Genomic DNA, 12,962 nt, shown 5'->3' with positions numbered 1-12,962 from the left:
ACATCTTTTGCATTGTATATGACTTGAGTGCATTAAGAGTTGCACAAAAGATCCAAGTCACGAGTTCCTTGTAAGTGAATGACTTGTTCACAATTAGGGGATAGTTCACTACAATATTTAATAGGTTTCCTAATTGGAAGGATGATTGGTCTTAATCATCGAGATGAGTTTCCTATGGCACTACAAGAAATAGGATTTTTGGTGATGGTCACCAACCGTCACCAAATCTTATCAATCAGTGACCAAAACCTATTGTCACGGTCTTATGAAACCGTCTCAAGCGTTACAGTAAGAGGCGTAGGTAAATGTATTGGTCACGGTTTTCTAAGTGATCGTGACCATATGATTTTTTTTTTTTTGACCAAAAGTTAGGAATACTTTGTTGTTATTTTAGCTGATTTAGTCACGGTCAAGTAATAAATAGTTACTAAATGTACACTTATAGCCACGAGTTAAGTTAGCCACTATGACTATATGTAGGCTTATGGTCATGGTCAAGTAAGTTATCGTGACTAAATGTCAACTTGATGGATTAAATGTAAACTTATGGTCATGGCTATGTGAGTGACCGGGACTATATGTAATCTTAGGGTCACGGTTAATTCCTTAACCATGACTAAATATGGGTCTATGGTCACAGTTAATTAAGTGACCATGACTAAATGTTAGGTCTATGGTTGTGGTTAATTAAGTGATTGTGACTAAATGCGGGGCTATGGTCATAGCTAATTTAGTGACTATGACAAAATGTACACTTATGGTCACGACTATTAATGACCGTGACTAAAATTAATCATGTGATGTTCTCCCCGTCACTAAATTTTGGTCATGGTTCATTACTGATCGTGACTAAAAGAAACTTATGGTCACAATTTTTTAATGGTCATGACTAAAATTTGTTATATTTACACATTAGTCTTTTATAAATTCAGATTTTCCAAACCTATTATAAACCTATACAAACTCATTTTAGACCTGTATATGCAATTAAGCAATTAAAAAAATTTTAAAATTCAAAATTTCAATGCAGTACAATATACTACAATCAATTATCCCAAGCTAGTTAAAAACTTATATATAATATAGGTCATTAAATAACAAAAACATAATATAACAAAAAAAAAAGAAAAAAAAAATAACAAAAGAGATTCAAATTCAGTTTCACATTCTAACATAATATAACAAATCAACCAACCAAACATCACATAATAGTCATAGAAAACAAAAAAGGTTAGGATAATCCATCATATAAATAAGCAACATAATCTTCAAAAAAGTTAAGAGAATCTATCATATAAAGATGCCGCATAATCTTCAAATTTCTACTGCCTTTGTTGAAATTGTTGCATTATTTGCATCATCTGTTCTTGAATTTGTGCTTGCATTTTTCTTTGCATTTCCATTATTTTTTCTTCAAACTCTTCTTTCACTTCTTCTCGTGTCTTCCTTTGAACTTCTATCAACCTTTCTTCAAATGTTTCTTTTACATGTGAGAGTTCCTGTTTCACATTTGAGAGTTCTTCAGTTGCTGTTGTAAACTTTTGTTCTATAGCTATTAGCATCTCTTAGGCATTTTCAAGTTATGTTGAAAGACTAGCTCCTGATCGCCTTCTACTAGTAGAACCAAATATTGAGGTAGGAGTAGGACCAAATCCATATCCTCGAACATGACCATGCCTTTCTGGACCCATGACTTGAGTATATATCTCATCTACAAATTTAGATGTTATAGATGTAGATGCTACAAATGTAGATGCTCCAAATGATGTAGAAGTAGAAGAAGATGTCCTATCAGGTTGAGATAGTAATTGCTAAAATTGATCTTGAAATTATAAAAAACAAAAATAATTGTTAGACTTTTAAAATAATTTAAGTATGTGGTTATAATTGAAATACAAGTATATAAAATTTATTTATTTCATTACCATAATCTCAAAATGATCATCAACAGGCGTCCCATTTTTTGTTTGTCAAAGCAAACATTTCAATTCTATTAGGCTTACTTCGATCTTCTTTCTTTTGTGCCTATTCTTACAAGTAAAACAATTGAATTATTTATGTACAAACAAATCATATTAATAATAAATTTCCAACCTATTCATATCGCATTTGAGCATAACTTTTTGATCCCAATGTATGCATTATTAGTTGCTTTGCCTTATTTGCCTTGTTTTTCATTTTTTATTTTTTATTTATGAGGATATCTACATCAATTAAAAAATAGCATGTCACCTATATAGGTAATAGAAACATAATAAAAGTTATATACATGAAGTATTAGGTTAGATATAACTAATAAATATCATTTTATGTGAATATGAGTATCATAAGATACACTATCAAGAAAAGATCATTAAATTTAACTTGGCCTCAAGTGTACCGCAAAAGTGGATGAGCCACCTCCAATCATCATCCTATAAGTGTGGAGGTCGATGGCGTAATCTCTCATCATCTGTATTATAAGGGCTATCATACTTGACTTTCATTTTATTTCTCTAGCTTCTAAACAAATTTCCACAACATTGGAGGACTCTTACATGTTTCTTCTAGTTCATATTTTTCCTATATTACATTAAAATGTCATGTATAAATAAGAGGTATCATTTTTAAACTTACAATTTAGATTGAATAGTAACTAGCATATACCAATATTAAGGCCCAAATCTTTTCCTTCACATCTTCACTAACATGATTCCAATCTTGAACTTGGATGGGTACATTGTGTTGAGATCGCATCAATGTCCCCATATAGCTTGACAATCTTTCTCATCTTCCATCATAAACAACTTGCCATCTGGTATTGAATCGTGTAGTTTTTTTTTCCCCTGGTTTCATGCTAAGTAAATCTAAGTTGCGTGTTGGGCCACATGTCCTCTTTTTGCTAGAGGAGGAACCTATTAAAAGTAATAATGATATTAAAAGAAACATAATTTATTTATCTTATATAAAATTAAACATTACAAACCTATCATTCAAGAAATTAAACATGTAAATACATTTATCATATGTAAAGTTAAACATAATCTTCTTAATCATACCAACAACAGAAAGATCTAAAGAATTAGAAGGACCATAACTACTAGGAGTAGTAGTTGCAGTAGGCTATATGTTTGAGAGTTGTTGTAGATTGTCCAACTCATTTTCTAAAGACACTGTTTGTACTCTTCCTCTTCAATGTGACATTTTCTACATAATAAAGTAAATTCGAAAATGTAATATAAAATGAGTTACATAAATAATATGAAATAAATTACAATTTGTATATCAAATAATCTATATTTATGTGCTTACCAATATTATTAGCTACACATCATCTATATCATCATCATGAATAAATTCATTATCTCTTTCAACAATGTTTTCTTGTTGTGATATTAGAATATCCATTTGGACAGTTTCTCCTGTAATATCATTTCTATTTCAATTGATTAAATCATTTTCGACCAACTCATGCACATCACGTTGACTATGAAGTATTATAGGCTATTGATATAACTTTGGATCATTAGTAGATACTTTCTGATTGATATCATAAACCCCTCGAGTTTGTATCTCAACAACGGTGTGCCAACTTTCCTCATTTGAATTTTGAACATAGAAGACTTGTTTTGCTTGAGATGCAAGCACAAATGGTTCATCTGTGCATATGGTACGTTCAAAATTAAAACATGTGAACCCATATTCATCATTCTTTATCTCTTTTCCAATATTGATTACATCCCACCAGTCACACTTGAATAAAATAACTCTATTTCCACTAAGGTAATGTAACTCAATTGCATCAGTTAGCATACCATGGTAAGAAACATGACCAGAAATTGGGTTCATATCTCTTGCACTTGCAAGGCCTGATACATTTATGGTCACAAAAACTCCACTATTTTGAGTTTTTTTTTTTTCCCCTTTTCTCGTTCTCTTGTTGAAATATGAACCCATTAATGATGTTTCCTCTATAACATGTAACTGATGTACTTAGTCCATGAGACAATGATAGCATGTGTTTAGAAATTGGACCTTCATGTCGCATTTGTATAATCTATAAATTCAAATATAAGATGTTAATACATATATGTTTATTAGATAATAAAAAAATTTATGTAGTGAATGTACTTACATGTTCTTCAAACCAATTAATGAATTCTCTTGTGTGAATCAAATCTACATCTCGTGCACGAATACGAGGCTTAGCCCTTATGGATTGCTTATGCTCTCTGAAAAATAATAATAATTATAATGCTCATAAAGACCAAAATTAAATTTTTGCATGAGAATTAGTATAACTTTTTATTCAAATAAGTGTCTTACTCAATAAATGATGTCACTTTCTCACAATTAGTCAACACATAAATGTGCTTGGGACCATTCTTCTGTGCTAAGAACACGAGATGTTGACTTTCCTATTGTAGGTCCCATGCATTTGAAAATGGTTAACTCTCCATTTGTTATGTTATTTTCAATGACATTATTTCTTTCTTCACGATCATGATTTGTTTCAACATCATACAAATATCTTAAATAAAAGGATGTACATTCTTCTGCTATGTACCCCTCTGTGATAGAACCTTCTGGATGACTCTTATTACGTACATAAGACTTTAATGTGCGTAAATACCTGTCATTCCACAACATGATAGATTTGTTTCATGAACTATATAAAACCTAATATACATAAGATTAGTTGAATGAGAACATATCGCTCGATAGGATACATCTATTTATATTGCACTAGTCCAACGACCTTTACCTCACTTGCAAGATGAATAGGTAAATGCACCATAACATCAAAGAATGATGGAGGAAGTATTCTTTCTAATTTGCAAAGTGTGACTATTATGTCATTCTCAAAGTGCTCTAATTGATTAGTCTTTAGCACTTAAGAACACAATAGTTTGAAGAAACTACATAGTTCAACTATAACAACACAAACATTCTTATGTAAAACTACTCAAATTGCAAGTGGAAGGAATTGTTGCATGAAAACATGACAATCATGAGACTTCAATCCAAATATCTTTCTTTCATTCACTTATACACATCGAGAGATGTTAAAATCATAACCATCTGGACCCTTCACTTCTTTAAAAAATTTACATAATTCATTTTTCTCATTTGAAGTTAGTGAATAACATGCAACAAACAATATAACCTTATTCATTCTTTGTATGGGGTGAAGTTGATCTCTAATACCCATAGCTAGCAAGTCAAGACAACTATTGAAGTTATTCTTCGATTTACCATTGATACTTAATAAGGTGCCAACTATATTGTCACATATATTCTTTTCAATATGCATTACATCCAAATTGTGACGCAAAATGAAGGTTTTCCAATATGGAAATTGGAAATATATATATATATATATTTTTTTTTTTCCAGTTGTGCTCAAGTTTAGCATGTTATCTTTTTCTTTTAGCTGACATCTTATTTTTTGATGTTTTTCCTAAAGTAATATGTTTCATTCCATCTAATTGATGTAGAAAATATTATCTAGACAATAGTTTAGGTGTTGCTCTATGCTTCTCATTTCCATCAAAGGACTTTTTATCACGTTGAAATCTATGATCAATCGGCAAAAAATGACGATGGCCCATGTAACACCATTTTCATCTGTTTTGTAATAAATATAAAGAACAATCCTTATTAGAAATAGGACAAGCTAATTTCCTTTTAGTGCTCCAACTTGGAAGATTTGCATATGTAGGAAAATCATTAATGGTCCATAATAAAGCTGCACACATACAAAAATTTTGTTTTGTTGAAGCATCATATGTTTCAACTCTAACCTCTTATAAGTCATTCAACTCATCTATCAATGATAAGTATATGTCAATCTCATTCCTAGGTGTAGTTGGACCAAGAATAAATAGTGACAACATGAAGAATGTCTATTTTATACACATCCAAGGTAGTAAGTTATATGGAATAAGAACCACAAGCCACATGTTGTATGAAATTGACATATTCCCAAAAGGATTGAACCCACTTGCTAAACTAAGCCTAACATTTTGAGGTTCTAGTGAAAATGAAGGGTGTACGTTATCGAAGTTTTTTCAAGCCAAAGAGTCCTCTAGATGCCTCATCATCTCACTTTCCATGCGACTATCAACATGTCATTTCATGTGAGAAGCTGTCTTAAATGACATATATGACATTTAAAGCCTTGGTTTTAAGGGAAAATAACGCAAGAAGTTAAGTTCTCCCATCATGCTCATTTCGAACTCACTATGCATGCATTTAGAGAATTCTTCACAAAGAGAAACATTAGTAGCTCCAAAAATGATATCATCAACGTATATTTGTACTAAGAGCATGTCATTTTCTTTGGTTTTTATGAAAATAGTTGTGTCAATTTTTCCCATTTTAAAACCCTTTTTCAAAAGAAATTTCCTCAATCTTTCATACCATGCTCTAGGTGCTTGTTTCAAACCATAAAGTGCCTTTTTAAGTCTAAAAACATGATTAGGAAAGTTAAACTTTGAAAACCGGGTGGTTGTTCAACATATACCTCTTCATTTATAAAGCCATTTAAGAAGACGCTTTTCACATCCATTTGATATAAAACAAAGTCTTTAAAACATGCAAAGGCAAGTAGCATCCTAATGGCTTCCAATCTAGCTACGGGAGCAAAGGTTTCTTCATAATCCATCCCTTCTTCTTGATTAAAACCTTGGGCTACCAATCTTGCTTTATTCCTTATAATTATGTCATTTTCATCCATTTTGTTTTTAAAGACCCATCTAGTTCCAATAACACTTTGATTTTGAGGTCTGGTCACTAATTCTCATATTTCACTTCTTTCAAATTGGTTTAACTCTTCTTGCATCGCAATCATCCAATTTTCATCAACTAGAGCATCTTTTATATTTTTAGGTTCAATTTGAGAGATAAAAGCAAGATTATTGCAAATATTTTCTAAGAGATGATCTAGTTCTTACCCCACTAGATGGATTACCTATAATTTGATCTTGTGGGTGGTTGATGACAAACTTCCAATCTTTAGGGAGGTCTTGGCTTGATTCACCTTGCATTTGTTGAGGAGGAGGTAGTGCCAAAGGTGATTCTTCTTTCTTGGGATCCTCTACAACTTCTTCTTATTGCCTTCTATCTTCAATTCGTAATTTTCCCATGGAGGTCTCCAAGCTTAAATCATCATCAAAGCTCTCTCTTTCTTGGAGAGAATTGTTAGATTCATAAAAAATAACATGGATGGACTCCTCAACAACCATGGTTCTTTTGTTAAAAACTCTAAAGGCTTTACTTGAAGTTGAGTAACCAAGAAAAATTCCAACATCCAATTTTGCATCAAATTTTCCAAGATTGTCTTTGGTGTTTAATATAAAGAATTTGCACCCAAAGACTTTGAAATAGCTAATGTTGGGTTTCTTGTTTTTCCAAAGCTCATAGGGAGTTTTCTTAAGAATAGGCCTTAATAAAATTCTAGTTAAAACATAACAAGAAGTGTTAACCGCTTTGGCCCAAAAGTATTTTGGTAAATTGTTTTCATTTAGCATGGTTCTAGCCATTTCTTGAAGAGTTCTATTTTTGAGTTCTATTTTTCCTTTCAACTACCCTATTTTGTTGAGGAATTCTAGGAGCCGAAAAGTTGTGGTTAATACCATGCTCATTGCAATAGTCTTCAAAATCAATATTTTCAAATTATCTCCCATGATCACTTCTTATACAAGTAATTGTAAAACTTTTTTCATTTTGAACTTTGTTGCAAAACTTTGAAAACTCATAAAAGGCTTCATTCTTTTGACTTAAAAATAAGACCCAAGTGTATCTAGAGAAGTCATCCACAATAACAAAAGTATAAGATTTTCTTCCAAGGCTTGGTGTCCTAGAAGGACCAAATAAATCCATATGCAACAATTCAAGAGGCCTAGTTGTTGAAATGAAATTTTTGTTTTTAAAAGAGTTTTTGATTTGCTTTCCCATTTGATAAGCTTCACAAACTGTCTTTTTGAAACTTTATTTTGGGAAGGCCTCTAACAAGTTCATCTTTGTTGAGTTAGGAAATGAGGTCCATGTTAGCATATCCCAACCTCCTATGCCACAACCAACTTTGATCATGCATGCTTGAAAAGCATCTATCATGGCCATCATATTTTGAAATATTTATTGCATAAACATTATCACATCTATGGCCCATGAAGATGGTTTTATCATTTTGAATATCTTTGATGATGCAATGAGATGCTTCAAAAAATCACTTTAAAACCTTTGTCACAAAGTTGACTTATGCTCAAAAGATTATGTTTTAAACCATCCACTAATAAAACACTTTCAATAAGAGAGGATGTGTCATTACCAATGTTGCCTTGACCAATGATCCTTCCTTTTGAATTGTCTCCAAAGGTAACGTATCCTCCATTTCTCTTTGTAAGGAAAGCAAACTTGGATTCATCCCCGGTCATGTGTCTTGAGCATCCACTATCCAAGAACCACTTATCCTTCTTTGATCCCTCATCAAGATCATCTATTGCCATGAAGCACATGTTTGCCACTTCCTTCTCATTTTCTTCTTCAGAGGATTCTTCAATTTCACTCCAAGTAACCATCATTGCCTTCTTCATCCTTCTCTTGGCTTCACTCTTGTAAAGAGGACAATCATATTTAATGTGTCCCGGTTTTTGGCACTTGAAGCATGCCAAATCTCTTTTCTCATCTCATTTCTCCTTGTCACCATGGGATGAAGATTCATTTTTAGAAGGATCCCTTCTAGAGGTGAATTTCCTTCCTCTAAACCTTTCACCTCTCATGTATTTGTTGAGCTTTCTTATGATGAGGGCTAAATCATCATCTTCATCACTTGGCTTTTCTTCTTCAACATCTTCTTCTTCCTTGGTTGTAGCTTTGAGGGCTATGGTTTTTTTCTTTTTGTCTTCACCATTTTGTAACTTCTTTGTCAAATTGATCTCATATGTCATTAATGACCCTATGAGCTCTTCCATAGGTAGCTCAGTCAAGTCTTTTGCTTCTTGAATTGCGGTGACCTTGGTATGTCACTTTGATGGGAGAGACCTCAATATCTTCATCACCTTCTCAGATTCCTTGTAGGTTTTTCCCAAAGCTTCAAGACCATTGACAATGTCAGTGAACCTAGTAATCATCTCAACAATAGTCTTAGTTTCTTCATTGAAAACAATTCATAGTTATGAACAAGTAAATTGATTTTTGACTCTTTCACTTGATTAGTTCCTTCATGAGTTATTTCAAGCAACCTCCAAATTTCTTTAGTCGATTTGCATTAACATATTCTATTATATTCATTTCTATCCATAGCACATTGCAAAGTAAAAACGGCTTTAGCATTTAATTGAAAGTTTCTTCTATCAAGCTCATTCCATTCTTGCTTGGGTTTTGGAACCAAAACTCCATCAACTAGTTTAGTGGGAAAAGTTAGGCCATCTTCAATGACATCCCATACATCTAAATCAGTAGATTTCAAATACCAAGTCATTCTAGTTTTCCAATAGGGATAGTCGGTTCCCGTAAAGAATGGAGCTCTATGTTTTGAAAAATTTTCAGCTTGGGATGAGTTTGATGGAATAGCCATTTCTTCTTAGACGATTAAGTCTTTAAAAAAAAAGAGGTCTAGCTTTGATACCAATTGAGAAAACAAAGGCTATGCTTAGTTAAGAAAAACACCCAAAAGAGGGGGTGAATTGGGTTTTTAAAATTTTTTCAATCACAACAAATTCAAACACAATATAAGAAAAGTAAAGAGATAGAGTTTAGAGAATTCAAACTCGGGTTTATAGTGGTTCGGCACTTCCTTGCCTACGTCCACTCTCCTTAACCTCCTAACCGAGTGAGGGTTCCACTAACTTGAAGCTTCAACCAAGCTTCCAATCTTCTTACACTTGGATTTCGACTCCAATGGGCTCTTACACAACCTCTTCAAGATTCAACTCTCTCGAAGGCTTTTAACACTCAGATTTTTACAAGATATAATCCCTCAACCTAACTTAAAGATAGCTCAAATACAAGACAAAGCTAGGATGACACACAAGAGTGCACTAAAGGATATGCAAGTGGTGATTTAATGCACTATGAAAGAAATGAGAGCTTTTTTTTTATCAAGAACAGGTAGGTAGGCTATTGAATGCAAGTGTTCTCTTGTCAATAAATGAAGTGGAGTTCTCAATTTATAGGTTTTCAAGCTCAGGAGTCAAAAACAGCGAAAGGTAACCTCGTCCGGTCGAGCTAGGGGTCGACCGATTCACTAGCCGTTGGAGCATTTAATGCATGACATGTTACTGTTGCCTCAATCGGATCTCGACCGGTAAGAGAAACACCTCGACCAGGAAGAGAAGGCTACTGGGAGAGAGAGAAGGTTTTTGACCTCCCTCGACCAGTCCTCGACCGGACGAGCACAACCAGTTGACCGGTTCCTCAACCGGTTGAGCCTGTTGGCCATAGCCTCGACCAGTTGAGCCTTTTTTGCCCCGAAAACCTATTTGTTTAATTTCTTTCTTTTCTAACACTTAGGCAAGGTCTTTAGGTAAATTATTAAGCCAATTTTGAAACATTTTGCCTAAGGTACATTAGTTAAAAACTCGGGTTTTAATGAAATCGGCATTTTAAAGAATAAACCGAGTTTTCAAAGATGCATGAAACGTGTGAAAATCCTAAGTGCACTCATGCATTCATCTTACATTAATTTCCTATGATCACAAGTCTTCCAAGCGTCTCGATCTTGTATCCATTTGGTCATTTGATGAATTTTCGAGTTTATACCTGAGATTTTTAATCATTAAACCAATTAGTCACTTAACCATGGTTTGTTATCATCAAAACCCGATTAGGAGAACCCTTGGGCTAATAGCTTCCTCCAAGAAATGGCGGCTATGGGTAGGTTTTGTGAGAGAGAAATGGTGCCCTGTTTTTGTTTGGCCGTGGGTTTTAGGGAGGGAGAAAGAGTGAGTTTTGTTTTGTTTGGTTGTGTGGGTACAACTATTAATGAGTTATGTATGGAAAGTAATCAAGTGTAAAACATTTTGAAAGTATTAATAGTATAAAGACTTTATAGATGCAATGATAATTTGTTTTACATTTATGTAGTGTATTTTAAATATTTATGGTTAAAATGTTTTACTAAAATGTAACAAGAACTATTAATTTTGAAAGTTCAAAAATTTTATATTGGAAGTTATTTTAAAATTTTTATTAAGTTTTATCAAGTTTTTGAAGTTTCAAAATTATCAAGTTTAAAATTTAAAAATTTTATATTAAAAATTTATGAAGTTTTATATTTGAAATTTTTTATTTTAAATTTTTTATCAAGTTTTAAAATTTAAAATTTTATAATTATATATGAGAAATTTATCAAGTTTTATATTTTAAAATTGCTATTTTCAAAGTGTTATTTTAAAATTTTTTATTAAGTTTTATCAAGCTTATCAAGTTTTAAAATTCTAAAATTTATATTAGAAATTTATTAAGTTCTATATTTTATAATTTGAATAGTTAACTAAAACATTATTCTTGTTACATGTTTAGTAAAATTAAGTTTACTAAAAAAAGAAGTAACCACATAGAGAGATAAATTTGAATTGAATACTATAAATTGATAGATAATATTAATGATGATAAAATTTAATAAAATTTTCTTATAATAACTGGTCTTATTATCATCCTAATTTAAAAAAACATATCAATTGGATATTAAATTCTTAATGTCTTTATATAAAACCTATTACTAACAATTATACAATAAGAAAAATAGGTACTTTATATAAAACCTAATATCATTAACCTCTTATTAATAAACCTATTATGAAGATTATTTTGATCTTAATTGTTAATAGTAAAATTTAGTTATCACTTTTGTTAGTACTTTAAATATAATAAGAATTATTTGTCATATATAAATTTTTTTTTTTTAATTTGCTAACTCACTTGTATTTAAACTTTTTATCAAATAATATTAAATTGAACTATCATATTTTTAAACTAATATATTAAACTTTATTTTACTTCTTATTAAAACATTAATCATAACAAGGAAATTAAATAATTTTAAATAAAGAAAAAAAAAAGGTAACAAACCAATCTGTTTCTTAACTTAAAAAAATATAATAAATTAACTTTGAACTTTTTATAATTAATATGAACTATTATTATTACCATTAATGATATATAAGATTTTCTAAGAAATTATAATAGGTAACCCAAAAATTATTTAAAATAAATAATAGACTTTGGTCATGATTGTGTGAACCCTATGACCATAGGTTCAAAATATTTAAAATAAATATTTGTGCATTTGGTCATGGTCAAATGTGAAATTTGTGACTATAGGTTCCCATACAATCATGGTCAATTATATATATATAGTGACGGTTTCACAAAAAACTATGACTAAAACATCATTTTGTTACACTTTTTGTCACAAATGATAAAATTACTATGACTAAAATTATTGACGCCAAAATTTCCTTCCATAAATTTACAGATAGTCACATTCAAATAAATCCATGACTAAAATATCCTCTCATCAATCCTTTTGGTGACGATTGATAAAATCATTGTGACTAAACATGTTTTTTTTCCACCCTATATTGATAAACACATATAGTCACAATTTTACCCTAACCGTGACAAAAGAATATCTTTGGTCACAATATTTTATGGTCGTGACTAAAGATTCGTCATTAAAAACCTTTTTTATTTTTTATTTTTTATTTTTTTATAGTGTGGTGAGTGTACTAGAGTGTATATTTTACATTGGATATGACCTACAATATGGTTATCAGGTAGTCATTGTGTTGTCTCTTAACCTTGAGAGAATACTAAGTTTGTGCCCAAGTTAGTAGTGACTTTGACATAAAGGTGAGGTCTTAAAGTGATTATATATTTCATATGGATTATGTTATTATTGATGGAAGTTAGTAGCAATAAGTGTTATCAATAGAGGCACCATGATATTTTATGGGATTGAGACAAAGTGTCCTCTT

The sequence above is a fragment of the Vitis riparia genome, chromosome 10 (assembly GCF_004353265.1).
Source record: "Vitis riparia cultivar Riparia Gloire de Montpellier isolate 1030 chromosome 10, EGFV_Vit.rip_1.0, whole genome shotgun sequence".
Taxonomy (NCBI): domain Eukaryota; kingdom Viridiplantae; phylum Streptophyta; class Magnoliopsida; order Vitales; family Vitaceae; genus Vitis; species Vitis riparia.
This window is presented reverse-complemented; position numbering follows the sequence as displayed.